Source organism: Ochlerotatus camptorhynchus, unplaced genomic scaffold (genome assembly GCF_037179485.1).
Source record: "Ochlerotatus camptorhynchus isolate MF236.1 unplaced genomic scaffold, CSIRO-AGI_Acam_v1.1 ptg000491l, whole genome shotgun sequence".
Classification (NCBI taxonomy): Eukaryota; Metazoa; Arthropoda; class Insecta; order Diptera; family Culicidae; genus Ochlerotatus; species Ochlerotatus camptorhynchus.
This window is the reverse complement of record NW_027040976.1, coordinates 301,845-325,499: the sequence shown is the minus strand read 5'-3', so window position 1 is coordinate 325,499 and position 23,655 is coordinate 301,845. Positions and strand designations below refer to the sequence as shown.

General features: G+C 39.0%; 1 protein-coding gene and 1 pseudogene across 3 annotated transcripts in view; one reads left to right on the top strand and one right to left on the bottom strand.

Moving 5' to 3' along the window:
* Positions 1–23,655, bottom strand: part of LOC135712526 (retinol dehydrogenase 14) — a 76,436-nt gene that overhangs the window by 40,644 nt on the left and 12,137 nt on the right. The window contains exon 1 of one of the 3 annotated variants that reach the window (XM_065235482.1): positions 4,795–4,919. The exons of the other annotated variants lie outside the window; for them this stretch is intronic. The gene's annotated coding sequence lies outside the window, so the exon portion shown is untranslated. Of the gene's footprint in view, positions 1–4,794; positions 4,920–23,655 lie in introns of those variants that run through there. 3 annotated transcript variants of the gene reach the window in all.
* LOC135712545 (uncharacterized) lies at positions 17,740–18,688 on the top strand (annotated as a pseudogene).

Genomic DNA, 23,655 nt, shown 5'->3' with positions numbered 1-23,655 from the left:
ATTCAGCTCAATCAATCGAACTTTTCGTTGAGTAACGATCTTTTCAGTCTCGGCGCACTTAATTGAACATGACATGTTTGTTTACGTCTCAACCCTTATGTCAAAGATAGATTCCGTCACGTGTAAAATTAGTTATTTCTAAGTGTGTACGTTTCGTTTATGATTTGATAACGAAAAATGTTATGTTCATATTGGAAATAAACAACCATGAAAGTGTCTCACATTGGACAGACCCCAGGAAATTTCCGTGTAAATTCGGTGTAACTTGTGGAATTGAGATCATTTCTCAATTATTTGCAGGGTGTTTGGTTTGAACCGGTTAAAAATTGAGAGCCAAATGAACAACAAAATTGATGACAGCAAAATAATCCGGGCGGAAAGGTTACAATTAATTCCTAAATTTTTGTGACAGCACATCAGTCCTTTCGCGATTTTCGTGACTGAAAGTTCAAATTCGCGAAAAATCCGCGAAATTCGCGAAATCCACCCCTCTTGTAACTCTGCCCTGCATTTATTATATAAGACCACGTAGTCCTACGTCACCATTGCGTAAAGCTTGCTTCATTTAGAATTGGAACAAACTTTTGCTCATATTGTGGTGCTCCTGGTGGACGGATTTGGAAGTTCTTGGCGCCCACGTGTCGGGAATTTTGTCAGCTTCACGTATGTATTTTTGACATTCCGCAAATCGACTGTACTTTGTAAACAATCAACATGGAAGCCGAAAGAAGGGAAAAAATTGTGCACAGTTATTTGGAAAATCCATTGTGGTCTGCATTTAGGCTAGCTAAACAGCTGAAATTGCCCAGAAATACCGTATGGCGCGTTATCAAACGGTATAAGGAAACATTGACGACGATTCGGAAGCCTCAAGCCAATCGTCGGAGTGGAACTGTCGACCGGAAACTGCGTGGTAAGATTTTGAAGACGATTAAGAGGAATCCCAATCTGTCGGACCGTGATTTGGCCAGAAATTTCGGTGCTGCCCATAGTACCGTGAGGAGAACTCGACTCCGGGAAGGAATCAAGTCGTATCGAGCTAGCAAACAGCCAAATCGGACCATAAAACAGAATAGTGTGGCCAAAATCCGTGCGCGGAAGCTAAACGACCAGGTGCTGACCAAGTTCGACGGGTGTCTTCTGATGGACGATGAAACCTATGTCAAGGCTGACTTCGGGCAAATCCCAGGTCAAAAATTTTACTTGGCAACGGCTCGGGGGGATGTTCCAGCCAAATTTAAATTTGTTTTTGCCGACCAATTTGCACGAAAATTTATGATTTGGCAGGGCATTTGCAGCTGTGGCAAAAAAACGAAAGTTTTCGTTACAAATAAGACAATGACGTCGGAACTATACCAAAAAGAGTGTCTCCAAAAACGAATTTTGCCGTTCATTCGATCCCACGACCATCCCGTAATGTTTTGGCCAGATTTGGCAAGCTGTGATTACAGCAAAGTCGTTCAAGAATGGTATGCAGAGAAAGGGGTCCAGTTTGTTCCGAAAAACCTTAACCCACCCAACTGCCCCCAGTTCCGCCCTATTGAGAAATACTGGGCAATCATGAAGAGGAGACTCAAGGCAAAGGGAAAGGTTGTCAAAGACATCAATCAGATGAAGACCTGGTGGAATAAGATAGCTAAAACGATGGACGAAGAAGGTGTGCGCCGCCTAATGAGCCGTGTTACAGGAAAAATTCGAGAATTCCTTCGAAACCGTGACGAATAATTTTATCCGTATTTTTTCTTAAAAGGTTGAAGAAAACGCTACATTTGTATAAAAAAAGATCTTGAATTCAATAATAAATAATTGAAATACAGGCAATTGTTTTTGTTCCAATTCTATCTGAAGCAAGCTTTACAACCCCATAGGGCTGTCCCTTGTTGTATTTTTAACTACGATTTTCTAGTCTACACAGAAAAAAAAGTTGTCGAATATTACATCCAAACAGCTGCACAGAGGTCATTCCGCCGGCTGTGTAATATTACGTTGTACGATGTACATCGATTTTGCGAACAAAATTACATCTATTGATGTAATATTGTATCTGATTTTTGCTATTACATCATTTTTTCATACATCAGCTTGAATTACGTTGATCGATATTACATTTTTTTTTTTGCTGTGTATGTCAAAAGATTGTAAAGTTTGTGTTTGACGCATAAAACCTGAAAATTTTGCTTTGACAGAGTCACAATGAGCGATTTTCTGATCGCCTCTTCGCCAAGAGTGAAGAGCGAAGAGTGGATGAGATAAATGACAAAATCGGTTCGATTCCCGGTCCGGTCTAGGAATTTTTCCGGTTGGAAAATTTCTCGACTTCCCTGGGCATAGAGTATGATTGTACCTGCCACACAATTATACTAATGCAAAAATCCCAGACAACCAGAATACACGTATATTCAAAGTTGTTTTCGTGATATACAAACATATATACAAACAAACAATTCGTATATAATGCAAAGAAATGGCTTATACGCACAAATGTGGAGGCCATATACGTGCATATTTTAATTTAATTTTAAACGAGTTGATTTAACATCATATACGATTTAATCTGTAATAACATACTCATTTTGAAAAGTCTTACGATGTAATCCGATTTAATTTGTGATACAGTACGACGGAAAAATGATTTATCGCATATAAGTCGGAAATTTGCATTCTATACGATTTAACTTAAACATAATGCGAGGTTTGCCATTCTTATATGCGATTTTGACTTAAACTGTAGCAATTTACGATACTGTCTGTACATTGTTATACGACTTCTGGTTGTCTAGGATGGTAAAGGTATCGAAAGCTCTCAATTAATAACTGTGGTAGTGCATCTAGAACACTAAGTTGTGAGCACGCAATAAGCTAATAATGCCATACGCAATAAGCTTGAAATGCAAAGAAGAAGAAGATGTGTCAAACACAAACTTCACAAAATGTTATCAAAATATCTTATTATTCCATAATTTAATAAAACATTTTTTTAGTCAAAATGAATGGAAGGCACCCTGTTTCTAAATTTGAAGTTACCATCTTTGATGCATGATTTATTTCATACGGAACGTTCGTATATCTGTCTTAGAGTATCGGAAGTTACATGAGTTTTTCGTTGTGTTAACGTTTGTCATCTGAACGAGCTTCCAAGATCCAGCGAATTCTCAATGAGAGCCTTTATTTTATAAATCTTGTAGTGTTATGCTCATTTTGTTTTATCGAAACATGATTTCCTATAGAAGGGATTTAGCATCCCAAACAAACAGAGGAATATCATGAATTAATATAGCTTAACAAACAACCATTAGGTTCACAGGTATCTGAAAAATAAGATCGCACCTTAGGGGCATTACACTGATAAAATCAATCACTTAACCAGTGGAAAATATTCATGATAATCTCACATAACTTTCTTGTGATCCCATAATTGTAATTTGCACCACCAAATCACATGAACCTAATGTTTCCAATGAAATATATATATATGATAACTCACATAGAATTGATTATGTTATGTGATCTTCTCATAGAAACTACGGGTAAACTTTCCTGATGAATGTGGGCGTCTTAATGGAATACTTGTATAATGAGAGAGAGAAGGGTTAGTAATTTCCATTTAATTCCACTACCTTATTTGCTTATCCTTGACAGTTACGCGTATTTCATCTACAATGTGCAGACAAGACACTGCAGAAGTCTGCACATTGTAGCTGAAATACGCGTATCTGTCAAGGATAAGCAAACACGGTAGTGGAATGAAATACACACTTAAATTTTTTCGCCGAGATGGTGCGAGCAGCTTGGCATTTTATTTTGCTGGATCTCAGTGAAAAACTTGCCGAGATTCAGCTAACAAACGGAAATTTTGCCAAGATCTCAGCTAACAAACATATTTTTTGCTGAATTTCCAGCAAAATAAAATGCCGAGCTGCTCGTTGGTGCCCATCTCGGCAAAAAAATCTAAGTGTGTAGAAATAACTAATCCTTCTCTCTCTCATTATATGTAAACTTTGTTCAGTGTAGTTCACATTTTTCAGAACGTCGTCAAAAATGAAATCAGCATCCCAAAATGAGCACAATATGTGATTTTCAGCCAGATTCAGAAAGACTTTATGTTTTGACCAACGGCGGCCAGCCACTGTGTGTCGCCACATCCACCGTTAGCTTATGTTGCGCCAGCACCCGTCGGTCCGGAACGCCGCGCACACAACTCAAGAGACATTAATTTTGTCGCCCTAATTTTCAGTTGCATTCACTTTAAAACGCGGCCTATTGTCTCCGTCCGTTGATTACAGTGTTTCAAAAGTGTTTCTCACATGATTCTTCTCATTCAACGAAAACCTTCCCGCAGATTATACCTGTCTGTGTTTGTACGATCCGACCTGGACCACGAACTTCACTATACTGAATGAACCACAAAAGTTAGATCACTGTGCACACGGGGAAAATGGAACAGTCGAAAAACCGATCGAGAGAAAGAAATGCAACTACACTTTCTACTTTACACAGTCACTAACAGCCACAACAGCGGCCTGTAAGCTACGGTCAAGTTCAATCCCAACCCACCACGGCACTGGCTGTTATTGGGTGTTATTTGACTCACTCGTTCCAAATATCCATTTTCACTTCACGATTTCGGTTGCACACTTTCTCGTTCCGAGCGGAGCCCAAAGCGGCAGGCCAATAGAACTCTCTTCTTCAGCCGACTTTGTGAGAAAGTATGCATAAATCGTCGGTGGGACCCGATTTGGATTCATTTACACTGTCACATAAACCTTTTTAGTATGCATCTACGTACTAACTAACCTTCGAAGAAAATGATAAAAACTGAAGATATCACAAAAACTATTTCAACACAACACGGGCGCGCGCGCGATTCAAATTTTCGTCTGAACACTACTGGGCAAACGTTGCGATTCGGTTTGATTTTCTTGGTGGGAAGATCACAAAACGCGTGCTGATCCGTCGAAGTCGCCTACCGGACTGTGAAGATCAACCGCCGAAACGGTGCTTCTAGCGCTTTTGCACGATTGTCGAGCCCATTGATTGTTGTCGTTGTCGCTGTCGTCATCGACAAAGGCTAAGTTGTTCTGCTATGTACAACTCGGCTGCAGAGTGATTGGATCCTCATTTATTTTACTCTCCGGTCATCTACCACCTCTGCCTAAACAGTGAGCAAAATTCCTATAAGCGCATGGATATTTTTTTCAAAATAACGAAAAATCGGCTTCAATCCCGAGCACAGTCCAGAGATAGCAAATCGAAATCAAATTTTTAAGTTAATTTGATTTCAGTTAACGATTGACAATTTTGATATCAAATTGTGTTCCTAAAATTTGAGCTAAGTAGTCGCACTCAATATTGACCAGTGCCCTTAAAATATAAATCTGCCTAAAATAACGATGCGTCCGCCCTTGACGTTGATGACCTTGTTTCAAAAAGTGCAACGTCTAGTTGATATAGTGCGCTGCAAAACATTTGCACTTTACCGCTGCTGCACGACGAGCAGCACCGTACTCTACAAGTGGCGAAGGTGGCATTTGCCACACAACAAGATCCCGAGGGGAGGAAAATCGTTCTAATGTTCCTTGAACATCTGCGAAGTTTCTTTATAGTTAGAGGAAATGGATGTAATGTCGGCCTAAATACCCCTAATTTGGGCCCGTACATAAATTCAACCATCGACTAAATTTTCAATAGCGACCAAAAATATTCATTAGTACCGTCCCAATGATGCATTCATCTAGGTAAAATTAATAAATAGCAGATGTTTAGCGATGGGCCCAATCTTAGATCCATAGGCCAACATTAAAGCCATTTCCCCTACTTCTTGAAATTATGATTGATTTCCAAAAGTTCCGTCAACATTTTCCAAGCACCATGATTTTTGTTTTATAATTTATCTCATAGCATACATAACTTTTTTTTTAAATTTCAGGAAAAGCCTTGAACAATTTCTAGAAACTGTCCTAAGCATTCATGGGCAAAACCTCGGGCAAATAAAGTTCCCAAAAATACCAGTAAGTTACCCAATCAAAACAGTATGAAGCCGTTACTGCGCTATCCAAAGCAACGAACTTTTGTTTCTCCGAGGCACTCGGTCGCTCTACTTAAGTCTCAAGTACGAGACTAAATAAAGGGAAGATTATGGATATGATGATACTTAAATTCAAAAAAATACCAGTAAAAAAATATAAAATATGGATTCACTTTATACGATTTACTTAATGTTGTTTTACGCCAGAGATACGATTTACAAATTATTACCAATTTGGTTTCTACGTTACTGTTCAATTTATGCTGGAGGACATCAATTGCCATCCATTAACGGTAATCGAATGTGCAGGAAGGCAGCTTCCACACCTGCGTAGGATATCGCACCCATTCACAACACACATGGGCCGGGACCAACGGCTTTACTTCCCTTCCGAAGGAAAACGTGACCAGGGATTTTTATGCCTCAGAAAAATCCCACCCACCTCGGCTGGGATTGAACCCAGACTCATTGGGGTGAGAAAGCAGTCACGCTTATCACTACACCACCGGCGCTGGCTTTATAAATATATGTAGATCAATGCAAAATGACACATCAATGTTACAATTGTTATTACCGTTGTAAACCTTAGTAAGCAATACGTTTTCAGTTTTAGTACCAGGTTTTTACGTTTATATCAGGTTCTTGTTTCAGACATACCCAAGAGCTCGTGGTATTACTGTCGAAAGTTTTAAATTAGTCAAGAAATTTTAACACTTTCGAAAGTGAGTCTATCCTTGAACGAATAAACATTTTCCCTGCTGAACTTAAGTTACTAAATATTTCATGAGCTGAATACACAGATTCAGTGTTCCAGGGCTGGTAGTAGGTTACTTTTTAGTGACTTGGTCACTATTTTGAAGCCAGTCACTAAAAAGTCACTTTTTACACCAAAAAGTCACTAAAGTAACTATTTCCCTAAAAATAGTCACTAAAGTCACTTTTTCAGTACTAAATAAAGTGAAATTTATAAATATAAAAAAAAAATTGGGTACATGGCACAAAGAAAGTCTACAGTAGCTTTAATCAATTATGCATATCTGGTCACCGCAAAACTGTAGAACACTAGGAAAGCTATTGGGAATGCCTTCAAATTCGATAAAAATCGGAGAAAATATACCTCCTTTCCCAGAAAATAAATTGTAAATCTTGGAAACTATCCAAAGGTATTTGTGTGTGATAGATTTTCAAAAGTCTTTCAAGGATGATTAAGAACTTTAAAAAAATCAAAGTAATTTTAAGAGAATTTAAAAGGATTCTAAGGATGACACCAAGATAGGGTAACCAACTTGAATTGGACCCCTACATATTCTGGACCCTTTTCATATATTTTCCTCGCTTACTGTCTGGTTTCTTCAAATTCATCTGGGTTGATGTTGTAATTACATTCTTTCAATTACTTGCTATGTCTCAAGATCATTAGTTCACCTCAAATTGCTTACAATTGCTCAATTTATGCAGTTTTAGAAAATGTTATCGAAAAAGTTTCATGTTTCGACGTTTGTCAAGAGGAATCGGCGTTAGTGTACTTGTTTTAAATTTGGTCTAAAATATACAATTCAATGATTTTTTTTATCAAATCAGTTTATCTGACTTTGGAAGATGTATTTCACGTGTTTATGAAGATTTCACTTTAAGATTTTACTTAAAAAGTATTAAATAAAAAGTGTCCAAAAAAGATTGTAAAAAATGTTACCAACTTATTTTGGACACTTATCAAATGAGAATCATCAAAAGAGCGACAAAAAAAAAATTCCGGTTGGTCGATCGTGCTATAATCTCAGATTTTTGATTAAATTGGTAAGTAAATCAATCAAAATTATATGAATTCATTGTTTTTAAATATATTTCTTGTTTATCAGGCGATTCAAAATGAGAAAAACGGCAAAACACGTAGAGCGGCTCACTCTGAGTTTTCCTAGTTTTCCTAGTTCCTAGTTTTCCACAAAAGTTTTCCTATCTCCCAAACGCATTTAACTAAGGGGCTGTTCATAAACTACGTAGACGATTTAGGGGGGTGGGAGCGCTTGGCAGATGTCTACGGTCCATACAATTTTTTAAATTTTGTGTTTGAGACTGTCTTCTACGGAAGGGGGGGGGGCAGACAACCAGAAGTCGCATAACAATGTACCGAGAGTATCGTAAATAACTACAGTTTAAGCCAACATCGCATATAAGTATGACATACATCGCATTGTGTTTAAGTTAAATCGTATAGAACGCAAATTTGCGACTTTATGCGATGAATCATTTTTCCATCGTACTGTACCACAAATTAAATCGGATTACATCGTAAGGCTTTTGAAATTGAATTTGTTATGACAGATTAAATCGTATATGATGCCAAATCAACTCGTTTAATAAGAAATTAAAATTTGCACGTATATGGCCTCCACCTTTGTACGTATAAGCCCTTTTTTTGCATTCTATACGATTTGATTGTTTGTATATATGTTTGTATATCACAGAAACAACTTTGAATATACGTGCATTCTGGTTGTCTGGGGGGGGGGGGGGTTGAAATCTCTCAAAAACCGTCTACATAGTTTATGAACAGCCCATACAAAAAATAATATGGACATAGAGTCAGGTCTCCGTATTAAGATTTACTTCTGAATGATTTTTTTTATGGTATGATCAGTTATTTCCTTATGTTATATTATATTTCCTCCGTTACTCGCGCCAACTTTTGTAACACGAGTACTCACGCGTTGTACTTTGTATAACAGTGTGAGTTTTCCATTTCCATTTTGCAGCCGAGCTACCAATCGATCTGAAATCAACGAGTATTCCTCAAAAAACTTGCTGTTAACTAAACAAGCTTAATATTTATTACAGTTAACCCCCAAAATATGCGGATAATAGAGAAAATGTAAATGGAAACCGCGTAAATTGTGTCCATACTACGAGGGTTCTGACTTAATTGGTTACAACATGGAATATCTCGAGATCCTGACCAGATAGAAAGTTACTGTCTTTGCCAAAGTAGTTCTAGAGATCATAACCTTTTTGCTGGTGATCAGTAGTTCAAAATTTACTCACTACATAGCGCTAGTATACATGTGAAGTTCTCGCATGTAATATATCTCGAAATCCTGACCAGATAGAAAGTTACTGTCTTCGAAAAAGTTGTTCAGGAGTTCAAAGCCTATAGTTCAGAATTTTTTCACTATATGGTGCTAGTATATACGTGAAATTCTCATATAAAATATCTCGATATCCTGATCATATAAAAAGTTACTGTCTTCGGCAAAGTTGTTCAGGAAGTCAAGGCCTTTTTGCTGGTGGACTTAAGTTCAGAGTTTTCTCACTTTGCAACGCTAGTATACATGAGGAATTCTCGCATATAAAATATCTCTAGATCCTGACCAGACAGAAAGTTACTGTCTTCAGCAAAGTTGTTCAGGATGTTAGGATATTTTCGTTAGTGTACAGTAATTCAGAATTTTCCCTTTACGTGGCACTAGTATGCGGGTCATTCAGAGATATTTTATATGCAAGGATTTCACGTGTATTTCAACGTCACCTAGTGAGAAAACTATGTACTTTCCACCAACGATAGGGTTTGATCTCCTGGACAACTTTGCCGATTACAGTACATTTTTAGCAGGTCTTGAGATATATCATATGCGAGAATTGCACGTATATACTAGTACCATGAAGTGAAATATTCTGAACTACCGTCCACTAGCCAAAAGGCCTTGATCCCCTGAACAACTTTGCCCAAGACAGAACATTCTATCTTGTCATGCTCTCTAGATATTTTATATGAGAGAATTTAACGTGTATACTAGAACTACATAGTGAGAAAATTCTGAACTATTCTACACCAAGCAATAGGCTTTGACCTCCTGAACAACTTTTTCAAAGACAGCAACTTTCTATTTGGTCAGGATCTCGAGATATATCATATGCGAGAAGTGTATATGTATACAAACTCCACGTGGTGAGAAAATTCTGAACTACTGTCTACCAGTCGAAAAGTCTTGACCCCCTGAACAAGTTTGCCCAGTACAGTAACTTTCTAGCTGGTCAAGAACTCGAGCTATTGTATATGCGAAAATTACACGTATATACTAGCGCCTCGTAGTGTGAAATTTCTGAACTACTCCACCAACGAAAAGAGCTTGACTTCCTGAACAACTTTGCTGAAGGCATTTACTTTCTATCTGGTCAGGATCTAGAGATATTTTATACACGAGAATTTCACATGTATACTAGCACCACGAAGTGAGATAATTCTGAACTATTGTACACTAAGAAATAGGCTTTGACCTCCTGAACAACTTTGCCGAAGACAGTAAATTTCTATCTGGTCAGGATCTCGAGATATTCCATGTTGTAACCAATTAAGTCAATCCCACGTAGTATGGACACCGTTTACGCGGTTTACATTTACATTTTCTCTATTATCCGCATTTTGGGGGTTAATTGTAATCAAAGCTTAGCTTTTTTAGTTCAAAACAAGTTTTTTGAGGAATACAAGTTGGTTTCAGATCGATTGGCAGCAACAAAATGGCAATGGAAAACTCATATGTGTTGTACAAAGTACAACAGCGCGAGTAACGGGGGGTTAACTTTTATGCATACCGTAAAACGGGGTGTAATTGATCAGCGGGGCAAAATTGATCGCTGAAATTTCTCGTGATATTTTTTCATGTGTAACATGTTGTCCGTTACTAAGCGTACGAATGTATCTTTGTATACATTGTAAAAATATTATGCATAAGTACAATATTGGGTATACTCAGCGATCAAATTCACCCCGCTGATCAATTTCACCCCGTTTTACGGCACCTTCTTTGAAAATTTTCCCACCTAGACGCACCTAACAAATGCGAGATAGGAAGAAGTGACCGTCGTAATTAATTTTAGGCTCATAGGTTGAAAGAACTTCAGCATGTCCAAAATATATTCGTTCCCATTCAGTGTGTCCAAAATATATTATGGACACTGTCCAAAATCAAGTGGAAGGGTCCAAAATATGTGAATATCATGATGTGAAAAGAATTATTTTTCGAGTATATATCAATAAATAAAACATCTAGTGACATTTTACATCCAAGATGAGTAGCTTTCGAACACAACCGCATGTAAATTGCATAATAATAATAAACAAATAATATTATTTTGACATAAACGTGATCTCACTTCCTCTAGGGGTCCAAAATCAGTTGGTTACCCTACCTAACCTTTTTGGACATTAAAAAAAAGTTAATTTTTTCTCTTTTTTTTACTTTGATCTCATTTAAAAATTGTAAAAAAAAAACAATTTTTCAAACCAATAATAGGTATAAGCCGTAAAGAAAATTATTCACTTTAAAACTATGTTTGAATGAAGCGAATCAGATGAATAGAACAAGACTTATCATTGACAAGAGTTCTCAAAACATGGTTCCGAGAAAAACGCGTTTAAATTTTTTGTCGTGACATGGGTCCGTTCGAGACGCTCTAACTCAAAAAATACGTATTGTATCGGAATATCCTTTGACACATATGTTCTACACATGTGTAGTTTTCATTTTATGTTAAAAATAATCGATTTTTTCGTCAAAATCTAAATGAACCTACCCTTAATGCTCTCAATTTGGACTACGAAATGCTAAGATACAACCATTAGGTTTATGTTATGCTATAGAATTCCAATCTAGGAGAATATGTTATATTGAGGTATTTTTAAGGAGTATCAATTTATAACGAAAAAAAATTCACACAGTATGAATAATTACGCTTTAATTGATAGGCGATAAAACACTTTCATACATCTATGTATATTTAAATAATATGTGACTGGTTATTTCTCAACAGTAGTATAAAGCCACAATAAAATATTTCTCAATATTAACTATCATCCAAAAACCCCAACATAAAACCTTCAAGGATGTCAAAATATTTTGCGTATCATGTTTTATCAACTTCTTCAGGAGCGATTTATGCGGTTGTAATATAGTTTTATGGTAGTCATTAAAAGGTTGTCAAAACTTTCTGACCAGGAGGAGGTTTTATGTTTTCATTTTTAACAACCACATGTAGAGTGTGCTAAAACTGACATAAAACCTATGTTCCTAAGGTAGTTCGCGTATCAAGTTTTGATGATTGCATTAAAACTGGGCCAATTGGCCATGACATGGCTGTATAGCGGTTGTCAGGAGGTTGTTAAAGTAATGTGGTCATCAGTGAAGGATTTATAATTTGGTTATATAAACTGCTATAAAACTTCAATAAATCAAAAATTGTTGCTTGGGCAAGTTATACAAAAACAATCCCATACAAATTCCCTATCGCAGTAGCCATGACATTCATGTTTACTATGGTTCTATAACTCAATATCGAGCTAGTGGATATCGAGTTGTGGAGAGTTGGCTGTACTTCATCTATGTTGCCAGAATCGAGACCTATTTCGATGTGTCACAATTGAGTGTAAATGTGGCTTAACGATAAGAATCAATACTCTCTTAAGTGAATCCTGTTGAAAAATTGCTGTATTTATATTATGTATAATAGAGTGGCATACAATAGACCACGCACAACTCAAGAGCGGACCGTTCGATTTCATCTGGCTTTGGTTTTGTTGTGTTCATCGCCACACAAGAAACATTTTTACAACAATAAAAAAAAATTCAAAATTTTAAAGGAAAATTGGAAAAGTTGGAAAACTATCTTCTCTTCTTCAAAGTGGAAGAATTTCCATCCATTGACTGATTAATGCAAGGTAGTTTAATTGTTTTAAATGAAAATTGAGACATATAATGTAATTGCCTAGTAGTGAAGAAAACTGATTAGTCGAGTGTCAGCTACAATACAATCATTGCTTATGCTTTGGACTGAAATGACGAAAAATGACCATGCGCTTAAAGGAATTTCTCGTACTGTAGGTAGAGATCACGGAATAGAGGAACCTGTTGTGTTGAAGATGCCGCACTGCGTACTTGAACAGTAGCCCTCTTGTCGCGCATACACTGCTATGCTTGTAGATTTAAGAATAAATTGAATAAACATTGAACTATTTGCACAAGAGAATACTTCGAGACCATATCCACTCCGAATGAGGATCCCGGTAGCCACAAGCGCAAACGACGCAATTATCAAGCACACCATGCTGGAAGCGGTGGATTTACTTCCCGGTGGAAATGCCTGTAAGTTGGATATTACAGAATACACTAACACGCGTGCAATCATAGGCTTGAAAAGCTCTCATTTGTATAACATTGAGTGTGAGAGTCGGGTTGAAGTTCCAATAGGTGCGTTAGTTACTTCGGAATGGATTATCATTTTCATAAGTGATGACGCGACGGATTGGGTTAAGCTGGCTAGATGTAAAAGATGTGTGGAAGAGGCTCTTATTGCGTTAAATTATATTTATTTTACCATAAATGAAGTCATGTCGGGAGTTCAAATTTCACGGACGTCACAGAGGTGTGAAGTGATGCAGTTATAAAGCAAATAATGCTGGGTGTACGTGAGCTCAATTTTCGATGGGATATTTCGCATAATATGGCAGGAATACGTTTGCTACGCTATATAGAAAAAAAAACGTAAATCTGGGACTTTGAAGAAGAAGGTGATAGCTTCAGCACCAATAGTCTCAATAGCCTTTTCAAGAGCGCAAGCATTCCGAAGCTTAATGGACGCTTTTTTAATGAGATTGTAAATGATTTTAATTTTAAATGCAGCTAGCACAGCAACTACGCAGATACTGAATCAAACAGCCGTCTTCCGGGATTCCAATAGTTACTATTACGTAATACAGTGCTGCAGCCGACTAACTGGCTTTTTGTTAATTTATATATTGTATTACAACTTATAACAAGTAATCATCGCGAACATAGTTGTGGGTCTACGCTGTGGACCCGCTAAGATTGATATGTGTTCACGTTTTTATGCTGGCTACGAAAATATGGTGGCGTGTCAGGCCCTTGATTATAACCGTTGGAGTTATGCTTCAAAACACAAACACGTTAATTAAGCAGCAAGGCCTACTTCGATCCCCCACCGATAGATCCAATCAATCCATTTAAACGTATTTTTTGCAGAGGTTTGTTTATTTTTTTCGGTCTCCGGATCATTTATTTTCGTCTATACCTAATTCCCATTTTGTCAAACCTATTTAATTTGTTTTTTTATTGATGGATCACCAAATGTACACACACTCCACTGTAATCTTCACATAAATCTGAAAAGAGTTTCAATCTTCTTCTTCATTTTCGCATTTCAAGCTCAGTGCTGTGGTTGTGGGTAGTCGCGGGTAGTTGGTGACTACTTAGCTGCAAACCGAAAACATGTTTACAAAATAAGTAAAATACAGCAGCCCAATGAGAGCAAAATCTCACCGAATAATGTTAAATATTAAAAATACACTGCACCCAAGTCAGCCCCTTCGTACACTTGCACCCCCAATTAACAAGTTCGACGAAAAGTTAAAAAAAATATTAAATTTGAAATAACTAGCGTCTGATATACATGTTCAGGTAAATTTAAAAATCAGTAAATTTTAAATGGCAAGCGCCCCTGGTAGTCAGGTTCTGGAAAACATTTAAAAAGGATATATTTGAAATTACTTGTAAGCATATTTAAAATGATAAAAATCGTTCAATTTAAAGTGGATAGTGCCCCTAATATACAAGTTCAGGGAGCAATCAAAAACTGATTTATCTGGAAAATCTTTAAAAAATTTAAATAGCTAGCGCTAGCACCCCTGGTAGACAAGTTATGGTAAAAGTTGAATAAAAATGTTAACCTTCAAGTGACTTGCGCCCCTGGTAGACAAGTTGGGGTGAAAATTAGAAATAGCTAGGTAAACATGTTCAGGTTGAAATTTGAAATAGTTCGCGCCCCTGATATACATACATGATCAAAAACACAAAATCCATAAATTTGAAATGGCTTGCGCCTGATAAACATGTTCTGGAAAAAATGATAAAAACATTAAATTTGGAATGGCTGCATCCCTGATATACATGTTCAGGGAATTTGAAAAAAAAAGAGTAAGAGGTTGTATCCAAGACACGACCGTAGATTTGACGTAGGATTACGAAAGGTAGTTATGATGTCACAGCAAAAGTATAGTAAATAGGTCTCTAATGTTGGCCTATGGATCTAAGATTGGGCCCATCGCTAAAAATCTGCTATTTATCAATTTTATCTAGATGAACGCGTTATTGGGACGTTACTAATGGATATTTTTGGTTGCTATTGAAAACTTAGTCGATTGCTGAATTTATGTATGGGCCCAAATTAGGGACACTTAGGCCGACATTACCTGCATTTCTCCTATTAAATTGATTTCTTAACTCGTTATTAGAGAAAAATTTCGATGGGTTGAAAATCGGAAGCAATTTGAGAGTTCTGTTTTTAAGGTGCTCTGTCGATGTCCATGCAAGCCAATCCTGGACGATATGTCTTGAATTCAAGCTCTTACTCTTTAGTTTTCTCTTTTATTAGTCATTTGTGGTCCTGAAAAGCACCGATGGCTTGGAAGCTTGAAAGCTAGTTAAGAACAATACTGTGGAAATTTTTTCTCGATGTTTTTGAAAATTATAGCAGTGCGGAAATGAAATATGTAGGGGAAATGGATGTAATGCCCTTTAATTTGGGCCCATACATAAATTCAGCAATCAACTAAAATTTCAATGGCGACCAAAAATATCCATTACTACTGTCCCAATAATGACGCGTTCATCGTTATTGTTAAAATTGAAAATAGCAGATTTTTAGCGATGGGCCCAGTCTTAGATCCATAAGTCCACATTAGTGCCATTGTATATGTCTGCTCCTCGACAATTGTGGTCTGAAGATAACATTAACAGTATACCAGCCCCACCATACCAGAAGCCGAGACGCTCCACAGAAAATTCACCGGAAGAAGCATTCAGATCCTCTGATCTAGCCGAAGATTGACGACTTACACCATTATGATGAATCAACTTCTGTTTGTTTACTGGGACGCACTGCCGTTGGCATCATGGAAGCCCTCGAGCCCCCCGCCACAATCGAGCCATTCCCGCCAGCGACCTGCAGCCGTCCCGGCCCTGTGTGCGGGCCTGGTGAAGGGGTCTTCCAACCACTCGTTTGCGGCAAGTATGAACTCGTCCATGTGAATTCAACTGTTGATCCGCCACTTCGTTTCAGTTCATCTTCGCTTATGGCCACCACTTCGAGCCTTTCTACGCCTTGGACAAGTTATCATTGCCACGGCTCGCACCGAACCCTCTAGCGGTTTACGTGTCTACTATCAGAACACCAGGGGGCTCATGACTAAATTGGACGATGTTTATCTGGCTGCGCTTGACGGGGAATATGACGTTTATGTATTCACGGAAACTTGGCTCGATGGGAGGATCAATTCAGTGCAACTGTTTGGTGACTCTTTTACTGTCTACAGATTAGACCGTAATTCATCCAACAGCATTCGTACTCGCGGTGGTGGTGTGCTCATCGCTGTTTCCAACGAATTCGCCTCCTGCGTAATCTCCAACGAACTATTTACTACAATTGAAGCGGTTTGGGTTAAGGTCAGCCTCACTTCGCAGAACATCCTCATTGGAGCGGTGTATATTCCCCCTGAACGTCGACATGACTGCAGCACAATGCAGCTTCATCTGGATGCTACAGAATTTGCATCGTCCATGGCTAATATAACGGATGTGCTTCTTCTGCTTGGTGATTTTAATCAGCCTGGGCTTATCTGGTCACCCTCAGGCCAGGGTTATGCGTTTCCAGATCCGATTGCATCTTCAACTACTCCTGCCAGCCGCTTGCTTGTTGACGGCACGGCTTTTCATGGACTGAGCCAGATGAACCTTGTTCCCAATTTCCAGTCTCGTTTTCTTGACTTGGTTTTTATTAGCGAAAGTGCACTTCTGAACTATGTCGTCGCTGAAGCGCCCGATGTCATCGTTCCTCTTGACAATTTCCACCCTGCTTTGGATATATCTATCGCGAAAGGATCTCAAATTCGTTTTGATGAAACCATGACTGCCACTCGGCTCAATTTCCGGAAGACCGATTTCCGTTTGCTGAGACGTTCCTTGTCCCGGATCAACTGGAACATGTTGAATGACCTTGATATCGATACAGCAGCCGCTCGCTATAATAGCCTTTTGCGCGACTGTGTTTGTGCTTCAGTACCGAAGTGCCAACCTCCAAGAAAACCGCCTTGGTCTAACGCTACTCTCCGCAACCTGAAACGAGTGCGATCTAGAGCTCTCCGTGCTCTCACTCATCGACGATGTACCCTTACCAAGCGAAATTTTTCAATTGCCAGCAATGATTATCGCCACTACAACAAGCTTCTTTACAAGAGGTATGTAATTCGTACTCAACATAATCTGCAATGCCACCCCAAGGGATTCTGGTCGTTTGTGAATACTAAGAGGAAGGAAACTGGACTGCCGTCAAAAATGTTTCTCGGCAATGACGTAGCATTGACAACTGCAATGACGTAGCAGGACAAATGCAGCCTATTTGCTAGGCACTTCTTAGGCTCTGAACCATTTGCCGGATTTTTTTAACTTTTGGTTAAAATTTGACAGATCGATAGTTATTTCCCCTCCGGTTGAAAATAACCCTACTCTGGAGCATGGTTAGTTTTGACAGTTCGATAGTTATTTTCAGATCTGAGTGTTTTGACAGCAAGCTTCATTGGGGCACGGTAAGAGTGAGAGAGCGCATCCCGTATCAAGTGTTTGTTTTTGTTGTCGGTGAAATTTGGTTTCGAAATGGAGGGCAAGCGAAAGGCGAAAAAAAGTATGCATACGATTCGTAACATTATTATATTAATACGACTAACATTTTTCTTTTTCCAGTGAGTGTGACCGAAGTTTCTGATTTGGTCAACAGCCGGATTCAACACAACGGATTGTTTGTCAACAAGTTTTTTGACAAAAAGGAGGCCTGGCGGTAAGAACTACTTTATTCGTACTCTGGCAAAATATGTAACCTATATTCAATGATTTTCAGAACCGTCCAAGAAGCTTCGGGACTTCAAAGCTTTTCCATCGACCAGATCAAGGCGAAGTGGAATAATTTGGCAAAAAAGTACAAGGTAAATAAAATGCTTCAATTCGTAGAACTAACCTGTAATAACCCTTTTTATTCCAGCAACTTATCGCTCCTCCGACTGGAGGTGCCACCGAGAACGGAGAGCAGAGAGCCGACCAATGGGTGCACTTCGAGAAAATGCATGAATTCATGTCAACGCAGCATACGTGTTATCCTCCACTTGTAGTCAACAGCAACGGCGATGTCATTAAAAATGCGCAGCACATACCGGATCCGGTTCAAGATGAAAGTGGTGATCCTGATGAGTTCAACATGAGCGACTACATCGTATACGATCCGGACCCATCGTTTCTCTCTTCTCCCGGTGATGCGCAACGTCGAGCTTCTACGAGAAATTCATCCGTTTCACCTGTTGCTGGTCCCTCAGGCTACGAACGCCTGAGCATAAGCCCTGGCTTGGCAGATCCTGAAAACAGGATTCAATCGGAGAAAAAGAGGAAGAAGCGGTACTCACAGCAAGACATGTTTGAGTACTTTCGAAAAGAATCCAAACGGAAGCGGAAAGAAAGCAAGCAGTGCCTTATGCTATTAAAATCGATCGCTCAATCACAGAATATTTCTGTACCTTTTGAGAACTCCAGTTCGTCAGATTCTGATATATATTGAGCAAATGCACTACAGTATCTAATCCGACACCAACCTGCATTTTAAACTGTCCTTTGTTGTACTGTTCAATTTGGAGGGAAAATAAAAAAGCTTCATTGGACTGATTTATTTATTAAAGAATTATTAGAAAAAATTATTACAGAATGATCCGTTATTCGATATTAGTTGTGTCGTGAGTTCTGCTGACTTATAATAGCTTCCAATTTTTCCAAAAGCTGGAAACGAAAAGCAATACCTTCCCCTGTATCGGAAACAGGTTGATATTCAGTTTCATTTTCACCGCTTTGTGTGAGTTCTTCTGCTTCCATTACATCGTTCATATCCACACAGATATTATGTAAGACACAACATGCCACAATAGTTTTGATGCAGTTCTCTATGTTCAGTTCTAGTTCCTTATTGAAAATACATCGCCACCTCGTTTTCATCTGACCAAAAACGCACTCAACAATGGTTCGTGCTTTACTGTGGAGATTATTGAACCGTTTTTTATTCACAGCAAGCCTTTGCCCAACAGTTTCTTTAAATGGTGTTACTATAGCAATTGGGTACAAGCTACATGGATAGCCACTGTCACCCAGTAGGTAGTAGCCCGGAGGAGGATACAATCTCTTGTAGTATAGAGAACTATTATACATTACTCGTGTATCATGGACACTACCGGGATAGCCTACGCATATGTCGATGAATTTAAAATTACTGTCACAAACGGCTTGACATTGGATCGAATAACTCAGTTTACGGTTAATGTATTGGTCATGAAGAGAAATTGGGCATTTAATGCGAATGTGGGAACCGTCAATTGCCCCTACAGCGTTGTCAAATATCGGTGTTCCAGCTCGGTTGCAAAATTTGTATGCAATGTTTGCCAGTTCATCTTGACGAGGATATTTGATGATCTGTTTCATTAAAGTGTTAAGTGTAAAATTTAACAACTTGTCACAAATTCTCTTTGTGGTGTTTCTAGGGACATTAAACACTGCACCAACCACCCGACGACTTGTTCCTGTTGCTAACCAGAAAAGAAAGATAGCAACATCTATTTCAATCTCCCATCCAGATCGCTTCTCTGGAACCAAGCTACAAATTCTCTGGAACACGGCAGCTGAAACCCTTAGGTGCTCCTTTATAATATCCGGATTTAGGTTCAATATCTCTGTCATAACCCTAGATCCTGGACATTTCACAGCGTACCTCATTCCCTTAAAAATTTATACACATTAACAACATGCAATTTTCAGTCGAAATAATTATCCTTACGATTCTTGGAAAGGGCAGCATACAATGCATAAACATTTCCACCGAATTATCAGCTGGCTTGAAGAAATAATAAAATATCACAAAAATCAACGTAAATATACATATTTCTTCCGACGGCATGATGTTTTCGAGTTTTCCGTAGATTTTTCTTATGTTTTATTATTTTCCTGGATTTTTCTCAATTCAACTACTGTCAAATCAAAATAACTACCCATCTGTCAAAATTCCAAATGGGTTGCATTGAAAGAAAAATTTAACCATTTGAGGGGAAATAACTATCGATCTGTCAAATTTTAACCAAAAGTTAAAAAAAATCCGGCAAATGGTTCAGAGCCTTAAGCGTCTTCTCGAATGACTCCCCATCGCAAGCAGAAATTGAGCGAGCCGTCCGTGATGTGCCAACCGACGTCGTAAACATGGATGTTTTTGCCGTAGATGTACAAATGGTTCTCTCTGTGATGAGTAAAACCAAATCATCATTTTCACCAGGTCCGAGTGTTATTCGATCTGCAGTCCTAAAAAAATGCTCCGATATCTTAGCTGCTCCGTTGTCCTTGCTCTTCAACCTGTCACTTCGTCAACAGAAATTTCCCGCACTATGGAAACGGTCTACTATGTTCCCTGTTTTCAAGAAAGGAGACAAACGCAATGTGGAAAACTACCGTAGGATTACCTCGCTTGGGGTTGAATCTAAGGTGTTTGAGTCGCTGATAAATGAGAGATTGTTTGCTTCCTGCAAGCATTACATAAGTACATGTAAACATGGTTTCTTTCCTGGCCACTCCGTGGAAACTAATCTCGTCAGCTTTACGTCGTTCTGTATGGAAAATGTATGCAAGAAACTTCAAGTGGATGCCATCTACACTGATCTTAAAGCTGCGTTTGATAGAGTTGTGCACGACGTTCTGCTAGCAAAGCTTGAAAAAATTGGATGTTCTGTTTCCTTCTGCAGCTGGCTTAGATCGTACCTCGTGCAACGTGAAGTTACTGTATGCATTGGAAACTACTCATCGTACTGTTTCTCGAACAGATCAGGAGTTCCACAGGGTAGCACTTTGGGACCAATGCTCTTCTCTTTATTTGTGAACGATGTAACGTTTATTCTACTACGTGGAGGTAAATTGTTTTTTGCCGATGACTGGAAGATTTATCTAGTCGTTCGAGACTATGCCGACTGTTTAGAACTACAAAACCTTCTTGAAATCTTTAATGATTGGTGTGAACGTAATTTTATGTTCCTGTGCGTCTCAAAGTGCTGCGTAATTAGTTTCCGTCGAACTAGGACTGCCATTTTGTTTGATTATAACGTTGCTGAAACTGCAGTTCAACGTGTCGATCACGTTAAAGACCTCGGTGTCATGTTGGATGAAAAGCTCACATACACTCGCCACTTCTCAACCACGATCGACAAAGCTAATCGACAGCTTGGATTCATGTTCAAGATATCTAAGGAATTTCGTGATCCTCTGTGTTTTAAAGCCTTTTACTGTTCATTGGTACGCTCACTACTGGAATTCGCGTGTGTTGTCTGGAATCCCTACCAAGCTGTATGGAGTGGACGATTCGAAGCTGTTCAACGCAAATTCGTCAGATACGCACTGCGCTATCTTCCATGGAGTGACCCGCTGAATTTACCACCGTATGCTGACCGCTGTCGTTTACTGGGTTTGGATACTCTTGCTAAGCGACGAAACATATCGCAGGTCGTCTTCGTTGCTAAAGTTTTACTCGCAGAATATGATGTTCCTGAGTTACTGGCCAAAATTAATCTGTATGCTCCTGCCCGAACACTCCGTCCGAGAACCTTGCTACATGAAGTAGTACATGCAACCAACTATGCTGCAAACAGTTCCTTTGTCGCCATGATTCATCAATTCAACGAAGCCTCTGACCTATTTGACTTTGACATCAATGCCTCGAGGTTTCCTCATCGTTTGCTGTTGGCCAATTTTTAATTTTTAATGAGTGACTACATTTAGATTTAAGTGTTTCATTGAGACTATCAAGTCAGATGGACTATAATAATAATAATAATAATAATAATAATAATAATAATTAGAGCCATTTCCCCTATTAGGGAAAACACATCAATCACATAATAATAGCCTACCGGACGATACCTACGTTTATACTTTTTGATGCATATTTTAAGCCCCTGCTATTAAGAGAATTCGACAAGGCTATTTTTTGGCATAATGCTCTTAAAAGGAGGGGCTTAAAATTTGAACCAAAAGGCATAAAGATCGGTACCGTCTGGCATGCTCAGTGCTTGGTATCAATATTAGGGAAACCACTTTTCCCTTTCACGGAAACGGCTCGTTTTCTGATGACAAAATTACGCACTTACGTGCACAAACCGCACGGAATTTTTGTATTATTCAATAGATAATAAAAAAGCGAATACTGATTGGTGGAATTTCTTGCTCAATTTTTTCCAATCGCGATCAATCATATAATTCAACTACACCGGTGGTGTACTGGAAAGCGTGATTACCTCTCACCCCAGCAGGCCTGGGTTCAATCCCAGTCGGCGCCACCGGGATATTCTGAGGCATAACATCTCTGATCACGCCTTTATTTATTTATTTATTTGTTTGGAGGGAAAAGCCCACACTAGAGGGCGCAAAACCTCATCATTTCAGTACCAACAGATAACATGGAATCCTACAGATACATTTGCTTGAACTAAGTCCTAAACATATGAAAAGATATTGTGACTATGGCATGACCAGACACTCCCGGGTAACTACTCAGTAGCATGAGACCCCTGAACTGTGTCGCAGGGCCGGCATGTTACTGGGCATTCGGAGGGACTACGCGGACAAAGTATGAAACACAGGAATATTCACATTTTATAACACATTTATTTGCCCTATTCTGTGGCGTGTGGGCGTGGGTTTTCACATATATGTGGCGTGTATGCGAGGGTTTTAAAATTTGCTCTGTACTCACTGCTGCAGCGGGATCTCTTACGGCGTCGCGACGCTGGCGTTGGCCCACACGGCTGCTCCTACACTACCGTGTGGCCGGAAACTTGCGGCGCGGGCTGCAGACAGTGTTGTTGCAGCTTTGGGAGAATGGCGGATCTGGTGGCGTTCATCAGCCACATACGGCTCAGCAGGCGTTGCTGGCTCGTTTGGCTGGCAGGCGCCTTCCATCGTTGACAAAATCGGTTGACCGTGGCATGGCCACCTTGGTCGAGCCGAGACGGGACCCTCCTTGGCAATTAAGGCCACCGGTCTGAGGGAATCGTCTCTGACGGACGATCGAGTATCATTTACTGTTAGGCTCGGAAGCCATCTTGACTTGACAATACCGGTCTACAGGGACGCCTGATTACTTCTGCCAATTAGAAGGTTTTTTTTTTTTTTTCTTTATTAGAGAGATTTTTAGCCTAAGGCAAGCAATTAGAAGGTTATTTCTTTTAGAACATGGCCACTCGCATGCCTTTTGCCGATCATTCTCCATTTTTAGCTTAAGACTACGATTGTCCTCCCTTTAGTATCGTTCGAGTGTTTTTGCAGCGGTACTAACCCTCTCGCTGCTGTGTGTTGCCTTCTGTCTTTGATATTAAAATATGTGAATTTTCCAAACAACAACAACTCATACAAACGAAAATCCACGGATTGTAACCAACTGGTTACAATATTATTGATAACATAATTAACTTAATTTAAATACAGAAAACAGAAACCGTCAGGAAGTTA